The sequence below is a fragment of the Somniosus microcephalus genome, chromosome 21, assembly GCF_052327205.1.
Source record: "Somniosus microcephalus isolate GS21.2 chromosome 21, FLI_Smic_1.0, whole genome shotgun sequence".
Lineage (NCBI taxonomy): Eukaryota > Metazoa > Chordata > Chondrichthyes > Squaliformes > Somniosidae > Somniosus > Somniosus microcephalus.
The window spans coordinates 17950452-17963021 of record NC_141007.1 but is presented as its reverse complement, the minus strand read 5'-3'; the positions used below and the strand labels follow the sequence as shown (position 1 = coordinate 17963021).

General features: G+C 45.8%; 1 long non-coding RNA gene across 1 annotated transcript; it reads right to left on the bottom strand.

Moving 5' to 3' along the window:
• Nucleotides 1-5289: 5289 nt before the first annotated feature.
• LOC147102630 (uncharacterized) lies at nt 5290-12568 on the bottom strand. Its single transcript, XR_015073041.1, has 2 exons — nt 11930-12568; nt 5290-5561 (listed from the first exon to the last, which is right to left on the bottom strand). It is a non-coding gene; the product is annotated as an uncharacterized LOC147102630 (long non-coding RNA).
• Between the last annotated feature and the right edge of the window lie 2 nt (nt 12569-12570).

The window sequence follows — 12570 nt, the reverse complement described above, 5'->3', positions numbered from 1 at the left end:
CGTCCCTCTCTATCTCTGTAAACTCCTTCAGCTCTACAACCCAACGAGAACTCTGCGCTCTTCCAACTCTGGCCTCTTGTACATCCTGGATTTCTTTTGCCCCACCATTGGTGGCCGTGCCTTCAGCTGCCGAGGCCATAAGCTCTGGAGTTCCCTCCCTAAACATCTCCACCTCTCCATCTCTCTCTCCGCATTTAAGACGCTCCTTAAAACCTACCTCTTTGACCAAGCTTTTTGTCACCAGTCCTAATATCTCTTTGTGAGGCTCGGCATCAAATTTTAGATAACGCTCCTGTGAAGCACTTTTTACTACATTAAAGGCGCTGTATAAATACAAGTTGTTGTTGCTGCTGCTGTACATTGCATCCCCAGGTGAGGAGGGTAAGGACTCCTGCAGTTTATTGGACAGGAAGGCACAGATTTATTATTGGTGTATTCTGCTAATATGAGTCATATCCAAGGTCTGTAACCATCCCATCTCACAACAACACAGCAGCAGCATCTATAATTGAATTTTAAACCCAATTCAACGTTGCGTCCAGTGATAGATGTGTGATTCTGGGAACAATCTGCGAGGTTTTCTAACACACAAAGCTGTTTGAAAATGGCAAAAACCCCAGATTCCAGACTCTGTCAGCGCCTCTGCTGCTGGGCAAGCTGCTGTTCACAGTGCAGGATAGCAATTCTGATCTATTTTGTTTTATTGTACTGCTTTGCCTCTACTCACTGGGTGACACAGATTGGGAGCTCAATGTGTGGGGGGTTAAGGGATGAATCCAATTCATTACTTGTCACCTTCTACGCCTATACACAAAGTAAATGTGGCATAAAATGTCAGGCCCAACGAACATTTGTACATGTCAAATCCTACTGACATTTTTTGAGATCTAAGAAAAAGAACAGATGATCTGGATTCACATGTTTTTGTACATTGGGACCCAAGCCTGCTGCATTGTGCATTGGGACCCAGGCCTGCTGCCTGTACACTGAAGCCCGGGCTTGCTGCCTGTACACTGAGGCCCGGGCCTGCTGCCTGCACATTGGGGCCTGGGCCTGCTGCCTGTACATTGGGACCCAGGCCTGCTGCCTGTACATTGAGGCCCTGACCTGCTGCCTGTACATTGGGGCCCAGGCCTGCTGCCTGTACATTGAGGCCCTGACCTGCTGCCTGTATATTGAGGCCCAGGCCTGCTGCCTGCACATTGGGACCCAAGCCTGCTTGTACATTGGGACCCAGGCCTGCTGCCTGTACATTGCGGCCCATGCCTGCTGCCTGTACATTGAGGCCCAGGCCTGCTGCTTGTACACTGGGACCCAGGCCTGCTGCCTGTACATTGAGGCCCAGGCCTGCTGCCTGTACATTGAGGCCCAGGCCTGCTGCCTGTATATTGAGGCCCAGGCCTGCTGCCTGTACATTGAGACCCAGGCCTGCACATTGGGACCCAGGCCTATTGACTGTACATTGAGGCCCAGGCCTGCTGCCTGCACATTGGGACCCAGGCCTGCTGCTTGTGCATTGAGAATCAAGCCTGCTACCTGTACATTGGGACCCAGGCCTGCTGCCTGTGCATTGGAACCAGGCCTGTTGCTTGTACATTGGGACCCAGGCCTGCTGCAGGCCTGCTGCTTGTGCATTGAGACCCAGGCGTGTTGCCTGTGCAGCATTTGACAGAGTGCATTTTATAATTAATATAGCTTTAGTGAAAGAGAAAATAGATTTCATCTTTAATTTCTTCCCAAAGGATATCTGTGTAAAGGCCTACCTTGCACTCCGCCACCACACCAACCTGCTGATTATACTCTTCTCCATGATGGTGATGACAGGGATGCCACAACTAACCAGCAAAGAAGATATTGAATATATTCGAGAGACGCTGACAGTGGGCAAGAATGAAGAAGAGGCCAAGAAGCACTTCCTGGATGAGATTGAGATTTGCCGGGACAAGGGATGGACCGTCCAGTTCAACTGGTTCCTCCACCTTGTGCTTGGGATCAAACAGGGGGTTGAGAAACACTCTGCATAACTCCTCAAACTGGGAAAACGAAGGGAGAAGGACACATGCAGCATACCTTCTCAAACTGGCAGGAGTGCAGACCTCTCTCCGGAATCTAGCCTAATCCCAGTGCAGTTTGTTCAGTCAGGTTAGGCCAGAACCTAGCTTTGGAGTGTTGAGCCTCAACTAAGCTTGAAATACTTTACCGTATGAAAAAGCCAACAGCAGCACTGACCAACATTTGTAGCTAAAAGATGCCCGCTCTTCGTAAGGTGTTGAATCGATCCCTGCCCTCGGTAACAGGCAAACGTGGACTCTCCCTCGGCCCAAAGGGATTGCTCACTCGCTGGAGACTGCAGTGATTTGGTTGAATTTTTTGCTGAGTGTGGAAGATAGATTGAAGATCTCCAGAGGACGGCAAGCCGTTTGCTGTTGGTCCAGGTGCTTGGAGTTAAGCTAGGCGTTCTCCCTTGTCGCTGATTTCCACACAGAAACAGGAATCTCAACAACTCAGGTGTGGCTCAAAATTCAATCACCTTCCGATTCCCACCAGTAAATGAACATTTAAAATGCTTGCTGCTCCCCTTTCCCCAACCCATCCTCCCCTCCCAAATTTACTATCACCATGGAAACCTCATTGCATTGAATGGCACCTGTAGTAACAATTGCCCAACTACTTTAAGCTGCTTTTATACCACCCATTTTTAGTGAGTCTTTGTGGCCTTGACGAATCTGCCAGTTTACCTTTGGGGGTGCTCCCAGTTCCCAGCCCACACGTTGGCACTTTGCACCCCCACTAAACCCAATATAATGGCAGACTTGTGGATTCCCCTCGACCTCCATTACCATCTCAAAACTTGAGGCCATTCAGCCCATCAGAGCTCGTTCCCCTCGTACTCTTAACGCCCACAGCTCAGCGTCCAGCTATATTTTTTAACACCCCACATGCTCGACTCTGCTACCTCACCTGGTCGATTATTCCAAACTGTTGCCACCCACTCCATTCCCTGGAATTTCCTTGGGGCTTCTCCTGTTCACCGCTGTAATTTTAGCAGAGCTTCGCGCATAAATGGGGTTACCAAAGTTACAGCGGAGGGGGAGAAACCCCGAGAAAACTCCTGCCGATTATTTCTGATATCTATTTTGAATTTACTTTTCACTAATTTAAACTGGCCTGACTTAGCTTGAAGCAATATTCTGGCTTTCCTTTATCTACCCCAGTTAATATGTTATGTTCTTCGATGGGGACCCTCCTTAGCCAGCTGCTCACTAGACTAGTGTTTAACCTTCGCTAATCTTTCCTCACAACACATCCCCTTTACACTGACGATCATTTGTAAACTTGTTCATAGGAATAGCAACATTAATAATTCAAGAGAGAAAAGGTACTACAGGTATAGGATTTGATAGAGGTGTTTTAAAATTATAAAGAGACAGGACAGATCTCTGTTTCTAGTAGGGTTGCCAATCCTCCAGGATTGACCTGGAGTCTCCAGGAATTGAAGATTAATCCCCCGGACTCTGCTGCGAGTAACTAGGGAGAAAAATCACAGGGGCTTTAAATAATAGCGTTCTTTTTTTTAAAATGTTGAACACTTTTGTTTATCAGTTCTAAAAATATTGGAAATGGGGGAAGAAAGACGGTTTGACTGATGGTCAAGAATCATCCAATCGGGCGATGACGAATCTGTTCGCTTTCCAATTGGTGTAGGAAGGTGGTGCGCTGTGAGGATGGACCAATGGGGTGCGCTGTGAGGATGGACCAATGGGGTACGCTGTGAGGATGGACCAATGGGGTACGCTGTGAGGATGGACCAATGGCGGGGGATGGGAGGTCATGTGATGAAATCTCCAGGAATATGTCCAACCAGAGTTGGTAACCCTGGTTTCCAGTGGTTGAGAGGGGTGGGGGTTCTAGAACAAGGAGACATAATTAAAGATTAAATGCAAGAGATTTAGGGCAGAGAGCAGGAGAAAATCTTTTTACACAAAGGGTTGTGAGGCTGAGGAGTCAGTGACTAAAGCAGAGACCATGTCAACATTTAAAGAGTAGGTTGAATAGGTGGTTAAAGGAAAAGGGGATAAAGAGATATGGGAACAGGGCAGGCACATGGGGTTCGGAATACTGCTCATGGGGAGGATAAACACCAACACAGACTGGGTGGGCTGAATAGCTTGTTTCTGTTGTAATTGCTATACAATTCTATGTATGCTGTGTAAGTATAACCGTCCAGCGCCATCCTTCTGCACTGGGGATTTTAACTTGCCTGCTGATTTCATGTTTAAAATCTATCATTGCTCACTGCACACAAACATCCATGTTGTCTTTCTGGCTGCCCCTCATCCCAGCATATTGCTGTGACCATTTCTTCACTGCTGAAAACCCAGGTGCTGATAGATTACTTCAACCGGAGTTTAAAAAGGTGCATGACTACAGTGGTAAGGATGTGACCAAACTCTTCACTGTACCATTTACTTCAGTCCCTCAATGCAAAGTGTGTTCTTTCTGTGTTAGTGCCGAGAAAAATTTGTCTTTTCATTTATTTAGAGATTGTGAAGGATTGTCCTATGAGGAGAGATTGAGTAGACTAGGCCTATATTCTCTAGAATTTAGAAGAATGAGTGGTGATCTCATTGAAACATATATAATTCTTACAGGGCTTGACAGGGTAGATGCAGGGAGGATGTTTCCCCTGGCTGGGGAGTCTAGAACCAGGGGTCACAGTCTCAGAATAAGAGGTCGGCCATTTAGGACTGAAATGAGGAGAAATTTGTTCACTCAGAGGGTGGTGAACCTGTGGAATTCTCTACCCCAGAGGGCTGTGGAGGCTCAGTCTTTGAATATGTTCAGGACAGAAATCAATAGACTTTTGGATAATTAGAGGAATCAAGGGATATGGGGATCAGGCGGGAAGGTGGAGATAAGGTAGAAGATCAGCCATGATCTCATTGAATGGCGGAGCAGGCTCGAGGGGCCGAATGGTCTACTTCTGCTTCTATTTCTTAGGTTCTTATGGAGTCTCTCATAAAAAGGGGCTTGTGACCTTGCTCTGGAGTCAGCCAGACAGCCTTGTTCCCCACCATATTATTGTGCAAATACTGCTGTAATGTCAGCGAGGGGCTGAGTGAGATATTATTGACTTAAAGCTGATCTCATTTGAATAATTATGCAAATGCCTGTGTAAGTTACCATGTGTTTGAATCAAAAATAAAAGCAGCTTTGCTTAAGAATAAAGCTGCAAAACACTATACTGGATGTTTTTTTGCCTCAGTACAATCTAAATAATTGAATCTATCACACTGAACGGCTGAATTTTATTATTGCCCGCTAACGCAGCAGGTCCTCGCCCGCTGGGAATGCACAGCAGGAAGTTACAGACGGCACCCCACGATTTTCTGCCCGCTCGCCAATTCCTGATGTGCACTTCTGGTTTGTGGGTGAGGCGTTAAACCGAAACCCGTCTTCCCTCTCAGGTGGATGTAAAAGATCCCATGGCCCTATTTCGAAGAAGAGCAGGGGAGTTCTCCCCGGTGCCCTGGCCAATATTTATCTCTCAATCAACATCACTAAAAAACAAATGATACAATCGTTTATTTCGGTTGTTTGTGGGAGCGTGCGGTGCACAAATTGGCTGCTACGTTTCCTGCAGTACAACAGTGACTACACTTCAAAAAGCATTTAATTGGCTGTAAGGAGCTTTGGGATGTCCTTAGGTCATGAAAGGCGCCATAAGTCTTTCTTTTCTGTGAGGATCTGTGGCAAAAATGCACATTCAGGAAATTTACATTCAAATACGTGTTTTGTGTTCGATCACTAGAATGGGACTTGCAAAGTATCCACGTGGAGTGATTGTCTTTTAATATATAACATGTGACTGCCTCAGGCAACAGATAGGCATCCATCCAGTCTGGCCTGCTCCATATTTTTTCAGGTCCTTATTTCTGGGTGGCACTGTGCCAAAAACCACTCTCCGGCTGCAAGGGTGCAATTTGACGATGCTACCAAGCTTCTGCCCATTCTGGAGCATGGCTGTGAGATGACCGACAGCAGGCTGGTGCGACACTGAAAGTCCAGTCACATGGGGATAGAACTCGGGTGTAGTTGTCGTGGCGGGAGATTGGGAACAGAATTTGAGGCAGGAACCAGCACCACTGGGTTCCACCCCAACTAACTTACCCAGCAAATTCCAACAGGGGGCGGGGGGGTGCAGACACATCTTCTGCAGGTCTCGCTTACATTCCAGAAGCATTTTCTGGGCATTTCAGGGGCCGTTCCCAGGATCCCCACTTGCTGTGCCTCTCTTCCAGTCAGGAGTAGGCGTGGGTTCCATGATGGGACTACAAAAGGCCTGAAGATTAAATTTTTCAAGGGTTTTCAAAGGGATCGATGATCTTCTAATGACTAGTTAAATGTTCCCTGCAGGGAATTAAAAAACAATAATGTTCTTGCCAGCATCTTCAGAATGATACGGACTCCTGGGTGCTGTTTCGAGATTCAGGTTGCACAGTGCAGCAGGTGCCTCTATTGCCCCTCAATTAGTGGATTGTCCACCCTGAACATTTAAACAATCCGATCCCATTCATAAGATTTGAGATGGAGTCCTGGTGAGGTATCAGCTGCAGATGGACATCCCACTCTGCCGCACTTCTGCCCCTCTTAAGGTCAGCAGAATTTCTTGGCCTTTGGTAACAAATAAAAAGCCATTCATCCCAACAAACCATCTCCTCTCTTTAGTTGGTCTCAGCCCAACCTTCCTGTTTAGTCACAACATCCCCTCAACCACCTCTACCTCTTCAAACACACCTAGTTGTCCATTTGAACCCAGTTATGTGATGTATTTAAGTGGCTTCCCTGGTAACTTATTCCATACGCCCATCACCTTTGAGTGAAATCTGCTTGGATTCCCGAATTACTCCAAATTTTTAAGTTATGCCCATTAGATTTTGAGCCCTTTGCCAGTACGAACAGTTTGTTTGCATCGAATTTATCAACTGCCCCTCAAAATTAAAAAAAATATTAGGTCACCTCAAAATCTCCTTTACATAAATAAGCAAAACCAAAAAAAAGAAATGGACATTCATTTTCTCCAAAGCCGGGGTGATCTGAGAGCACTTGGAGTTAGGAAGTTGTTAGAAAGGAATATAAACAGTACTTTATATGGCTGTTTGTAAATATTGTATGCCATGTATAAAAATGCACTCATGTGAGTCAGTAATCAATGTACCCTCGTCCAAAATATAGCGTTACAGACTGTGGAAAGGGAAGGGTGGGGACACTGAAACTGCTTTATGACGTTACAAGGAAACTGCTGTGACATCGGAAATAAAGAGACATTTCAGAGATTCCAAGTACTTTATGCGCTTTGATGCTATGATGGTATATGGGCGTTTTACGACGTTAAAGGTGCTAGATAAATGCAAGTTACTGTTGTTGCATTGGAGGGCTTGGTCAACATTCATCCCTCAACCAACACTACAAAAACAGATGATCTGGTCATTATCACATTGCTGTTTGTGGGACCTTGCCGTGTGCAAATTGGCTGCCGTGTTTCCTACATTACAACAATGACTATATTCAAGTACTTCATAGGTTACGAAGCACTTTGGGACGTCCTGAGGTTGTGAAAGGCGCTTTGGAAATGCAAGTTCATTCTTTCTTAAAAAGTTCTGTGGTGACTGGTGTTATTGTGCCTGCTAACGAGAGGTTTTATGGTGGGATGGAGGGCAAAGCTGATTGGAGTGAGTTGTGCAGTTGAGCGCTGTCACCATCTCCAGGATCTCTCTTGGCATAAATAACGATTGGAGTGCTCTTTATAACTATCGGTAACTGCGGAGCGGTGTGGTCAATTTGTACAACCTGTGCTCCTGTACTTTATATCTTAGAACTAATATTCTCATTACGTTAAAAGATTGCTGAATTCTCATTCCTGGTAACGTTATTTGCTGAGAGTGCAGATATTAATACAGGGTAGACGGCCATACTGGTGAAATCAGATAAAAATCGATGCAAACTGTTAGTGATTATACAGTGCTAACATTGAAGAAAAAACCTGGCCTGGATTTTGCGTTAATAATCAGGGTGAGGCTAACAGCGCTCACCATTATTATGGAGTAAATCAGACAGCAGCTTTTGGTGTCCGCACATGTGCAGTTAAATGCGGAAATCCGAAAGTTACTGTCAGAGATACCCCGCTCCTCCACGGGGTGCGCTGTAACAGTCCTCGCCAGAAGACTTGGCACCGAAATAAATGCAATGGCGTGAACTTGGGGTATTTGCCCACTAGTTCCCCACTAAAGATGCCAGAAAAAAATCAGGGCTGGTGTATTCAGGAGTAAGTGATTTTTTAATGGCGAGATAAGTGATCATTACTGCTAAACAATCTCTCTGGCCCTGAAAATGTTTAATTTTACAAGTGTGGAGTATCATTCTTTCAGAAGTTAATTAGTGTTGGAGATTTTTAAAAACATAAAATAATTTTTTTTTACTTTTTCTGTCTGTCTCTTTTATCTCTCTTGCTTAATCCCACCTGTCTTTCCCAACCTTTATTTTGCTTTCTGTACATGATTTAAATCTACTTTATAGTTCCTGGTTTAGACTCTGCGTGTCTCAGTGAGGATTCTTCAATTTGATTGGTTGAGGAGCCTCCCTGTTTCTTGCCCTGCCCTGTAGAGGGCGCCGCGCTGGATCAGATACCGGATTAGAGCAAGTCTCTGCTCCAAAGCCCACGAAAGGTTTCTGGGCAGCTGTCAACGAGGTGAATGGCGAGTGCCATTTCTTCACCACTGACTGCAAAATTCGGGCCCTTGTATTTACAAGGTGCCTTATCATGTCCTCCCAATACATTTCACAGTCAATCTAATACAGTTAAAGCACATTGGGGGTAATTTTAACTTTGGGCGATCGTGTAAAATGGGTGCTATCGAAAGGGCCGCCAATTATACACCCCGCCCAATTGACCCTTCTAGTGACTTCAATGAAAAGGAAAATCGGGTGTGGTGTATAATGGGTGACTAATTCAATATGGCCCATTTAACTCTATCGCCCAAAGTTAAAATTACCCCCAGTCACTGTAGGCAAACACAGCAACCGATTCACACAAGGCAAGTCCAAAAACCACAAGTAAATGAATGACTGAATAATTGTTGTTTTGGTTGAGGGGCGAATGTTGGCATGGTGAATTCCCTACTCTTCGTTCTTTGGATAGCGCCATGCAACCTTTTACATTCACTTTCTGTATGTGGGATCTTGCTGTGTGCAAAACAATCGCCATGTTTTCCTACACAAGTTACTGCCATTCACAACATTCATTGATTTGAAACTTTCTCGAGAGATGTGATAAGGTGACAGATACGTGAAAATCTTTCCCTTTATTAGTTTTCACAAAAAAGACTTACATTTATATAGCGCCTTTCACGACCACTGGACATCTCAAAGCGCTTTACAGCCAATTAAGTACTTTTTGAAGTGTAGTCACTGTTGTAATGTGGGAAACAGCAGCCAATTTGCACACAGCAAGATCCCACAAACAGCAATGTGATAATGACCAGATAATCTGTATTTTTAGTGATGTTGATTGAGGGATAAATATTGGCCAGGACACCAGAGATAACTCCCCGGCTCTTCTTCGAAATAGTGCCATAGGATCTTTTACATCCACTTGAGAGAGCAGACAGGGCCTCGGTTTAACGTCTCATCTGAAAGACAGCACCTCTGACAGTACAGCACTCCCTCAGCACTGCAGTGGGAGTGTCAGCCTAGATTTATGTGCTACAAGTCTCTGGAGTGGGACTTGAACCCACAACCTTCTGACGCAGAGGCGAGTGTGCTACCCACTGAGCCACCTGGTCACATTATCAGTTTACACTATACTTACATTAGTGAGTACAACTGAGGGATACTCAAATGAAACCACATACATTCATCTCTTTCCCTAGTTGCTGGTCAAAATCAAGGAGTAGGCACATGCAAGATTGGCACAATGCAGAAAGGGTATTCATTGAATCATACAGCACAGGAGGCCATTCGGCCCATCATGCCTGTGTCAGCTGTTTGAAAGAGCTATCCAATTAGTTCCACTCTCCCGGCTCTTTCCCCACAGCCCTGCAAATGTTTCCTTTTCAAGTATTTATCCAATTCCCTTTTGAAAGTTATTACTGAATCTGCTTCCACCACCCTTTCAGGCAGTGCATTCCAGATCACAACAACGCGCTGCGTAAAAATATTCTCCTTATCTCCCCTTTGGTTCTTTTGCAAATTATCCTATAGTACAACAGTGATCACACTTCAAAAGTACTTAATTGGCTGTACTGTGTTTTAAGATGTCCGGCGGTCGTGAAATGCAAACTCTTTCTTCCTTTAATAAAAACAGAAAATGCAGAAAACATGACCTTTCGTCAGGTCATCGACTTGAATCATTAACTCTGTTTCTCTCTCCACAGATGCTGCCTGACCTGTGTAACTGAGCGGCCACAGAGCAGGTCTGATCCCCAATTTCCAGCATTTTCTGTTTTTAATCTCAGATTTCCAGTAACCGCAGTATTTTGCTTTTGTCTTTCTTTCTTTAAATCTGTCTCCTCTGGTCACTGATCCACCTGCCAGTCGAAACAGTTTCTCCATTGGGGAATGGGACTAAGTGGATTACTCTTTTTGAGGGGCTAAATGGCATCCTTCTGTGCTGTAAAATTCTATGATTCTATAAAACACGCTGCGTCTATTTGCAACAAATAATCACAGTGTTGAAGGGCACTACATAAATTCCCCCTCCCCACCAGACTCACTGTGTCTGGGATCAGACAACTCAGACTGGGGATCAGAAATAAAAACAGAAAATGCTGGAAATTGGGGATCAGACCTGCTCTGTGGCAGCTCAGTTACACACAGGGGCAGCGTCTCCCGGCCAGACTGCTGCAAGTCTTCCTTAGCCAAACGGTGGTGGGTCTTGCTGGGAGCGGAGTGCTTGGGGAACCAGAGCCCCCACAATGCTTAGTGGCAGAGCATTCCCCCCCGCGCAGATCAACACGCTCTGCTGCGGTGCATCCATGGGAAGTGTGCAGCCACCAATCTTGTTCAGGATTTTGAACCGAGTTCACGTCACGGCGATAACATCGTCGCTCTCTATTGATTGACATTGTTTGGCCTTTAGCATGAAATTCTGCGGGCGAAACACCGGCTGTCTGAGAGGCAGCAGCTAGTGGGTAGCACTCTTGCCTGAGTCAGAAGGTTCAAGTTCCACTCCAGGCATTTGAGCACAAAAACCTAGGCTGATACTCCCAGTGCGGTGCTGAGTGAGTGCTGCACTGTCAGAGGCGCCGTTTTTCAGATGAGGACCCCTGTCTGCCCTCTCAGGAGGACGCAAAAGATCCCAGGGCCACTATTTCAAAGAAGAGCAGGGGAGTTAACCTTGGTGCCCTGGCCAATATTTATCCCTCAACCAACATAACAAAAAAACAGATTATCTGATCATCATCACATTGCTGTTTGCGGGAGCTTGCTGTGCACAAATTGGTTGCAGCCTTTCCCACATTACAACAGAGACCCCACTCCAAAAAAAAAGTACTCCATCGGCTGTGAAGCGCTTTGAGATGTCCGGTGGTGGTGAAAGGCGCTGTATAAATGCAAGTCTTTCTTTCAGAAATAACAACAGAAAACGCTGAAAAAACTCAGCAGGCCAGGCAGTGGAGAGAGAAACAGAGTCAACGTTTCGGGTCAAAACCCTTCGTCAGGACTGAGAAAAAAAAGGCAAGAAATGATAAGATTAAAAGACAGTTTGGGGGCTGGGAAATGGGGGGAGGTGATGAAAGAAGAGAGATTAAGAGATATTCAAGGTGAGACGAGATAGTAATAGGACAGGTAAAGAGACAAACTTTCAGGAGCTGCCGTGACGGCGTCTCCATGGTAACAGGCTGAGCCTCCCAGACTCTTGGCAGTAACTCACCAGGCTTCAAGCTGAGGCGTTTGCCAGCTGCCAGCCGAGTCGAATTAGACTGGTACCCGGGGAGGCGCGGATGGAGGAGGAGGAGTAAGGAGCCGGCCGGCCTCTTGATTAATTTTTGGCCGCCACCTCACCGTCCTTGGCCTCTTGTACTGTTCCACGGAAGCTCAACGTAAACTCGAGGAACAGCACCTCATCTTCCGATTAGGCACTCTGCAGCCTTCCGGTCTCAATATCGAGTTCAACAATTTCAGATCATAACCTCGGCCCCCATTTCATTTTCACTTATATTTTTCCACTCCTTTCCTTTCCCCCCCCCCTTTCCTTTTGTTTCTCTCTCACACCTGGCAGCTATCTTTTGCCCTGCCAGTACACTTTACACCTAATCACAGCCTATTACCATCTCGTCTAGCTTCTAATCTCTTTTACTTCTTTTGGTTCTTTTATTCTTTTGTCCGATCGCAGCCCTGCCTTCGATCTAGTTCCTTTTCTCTCCAGTTTTGAAGAAGGGTCAAACCCGAAACGTCAACTCAAATTTCTCTCCACGGATGTTGCCTGACTTGCTGAGTTTTTCCAGCATTTTCTGTTGTTATTTCTTTATAATTTTTCACCTCAGCCACCCGGCGGCGGGCGCATGCGCGCTG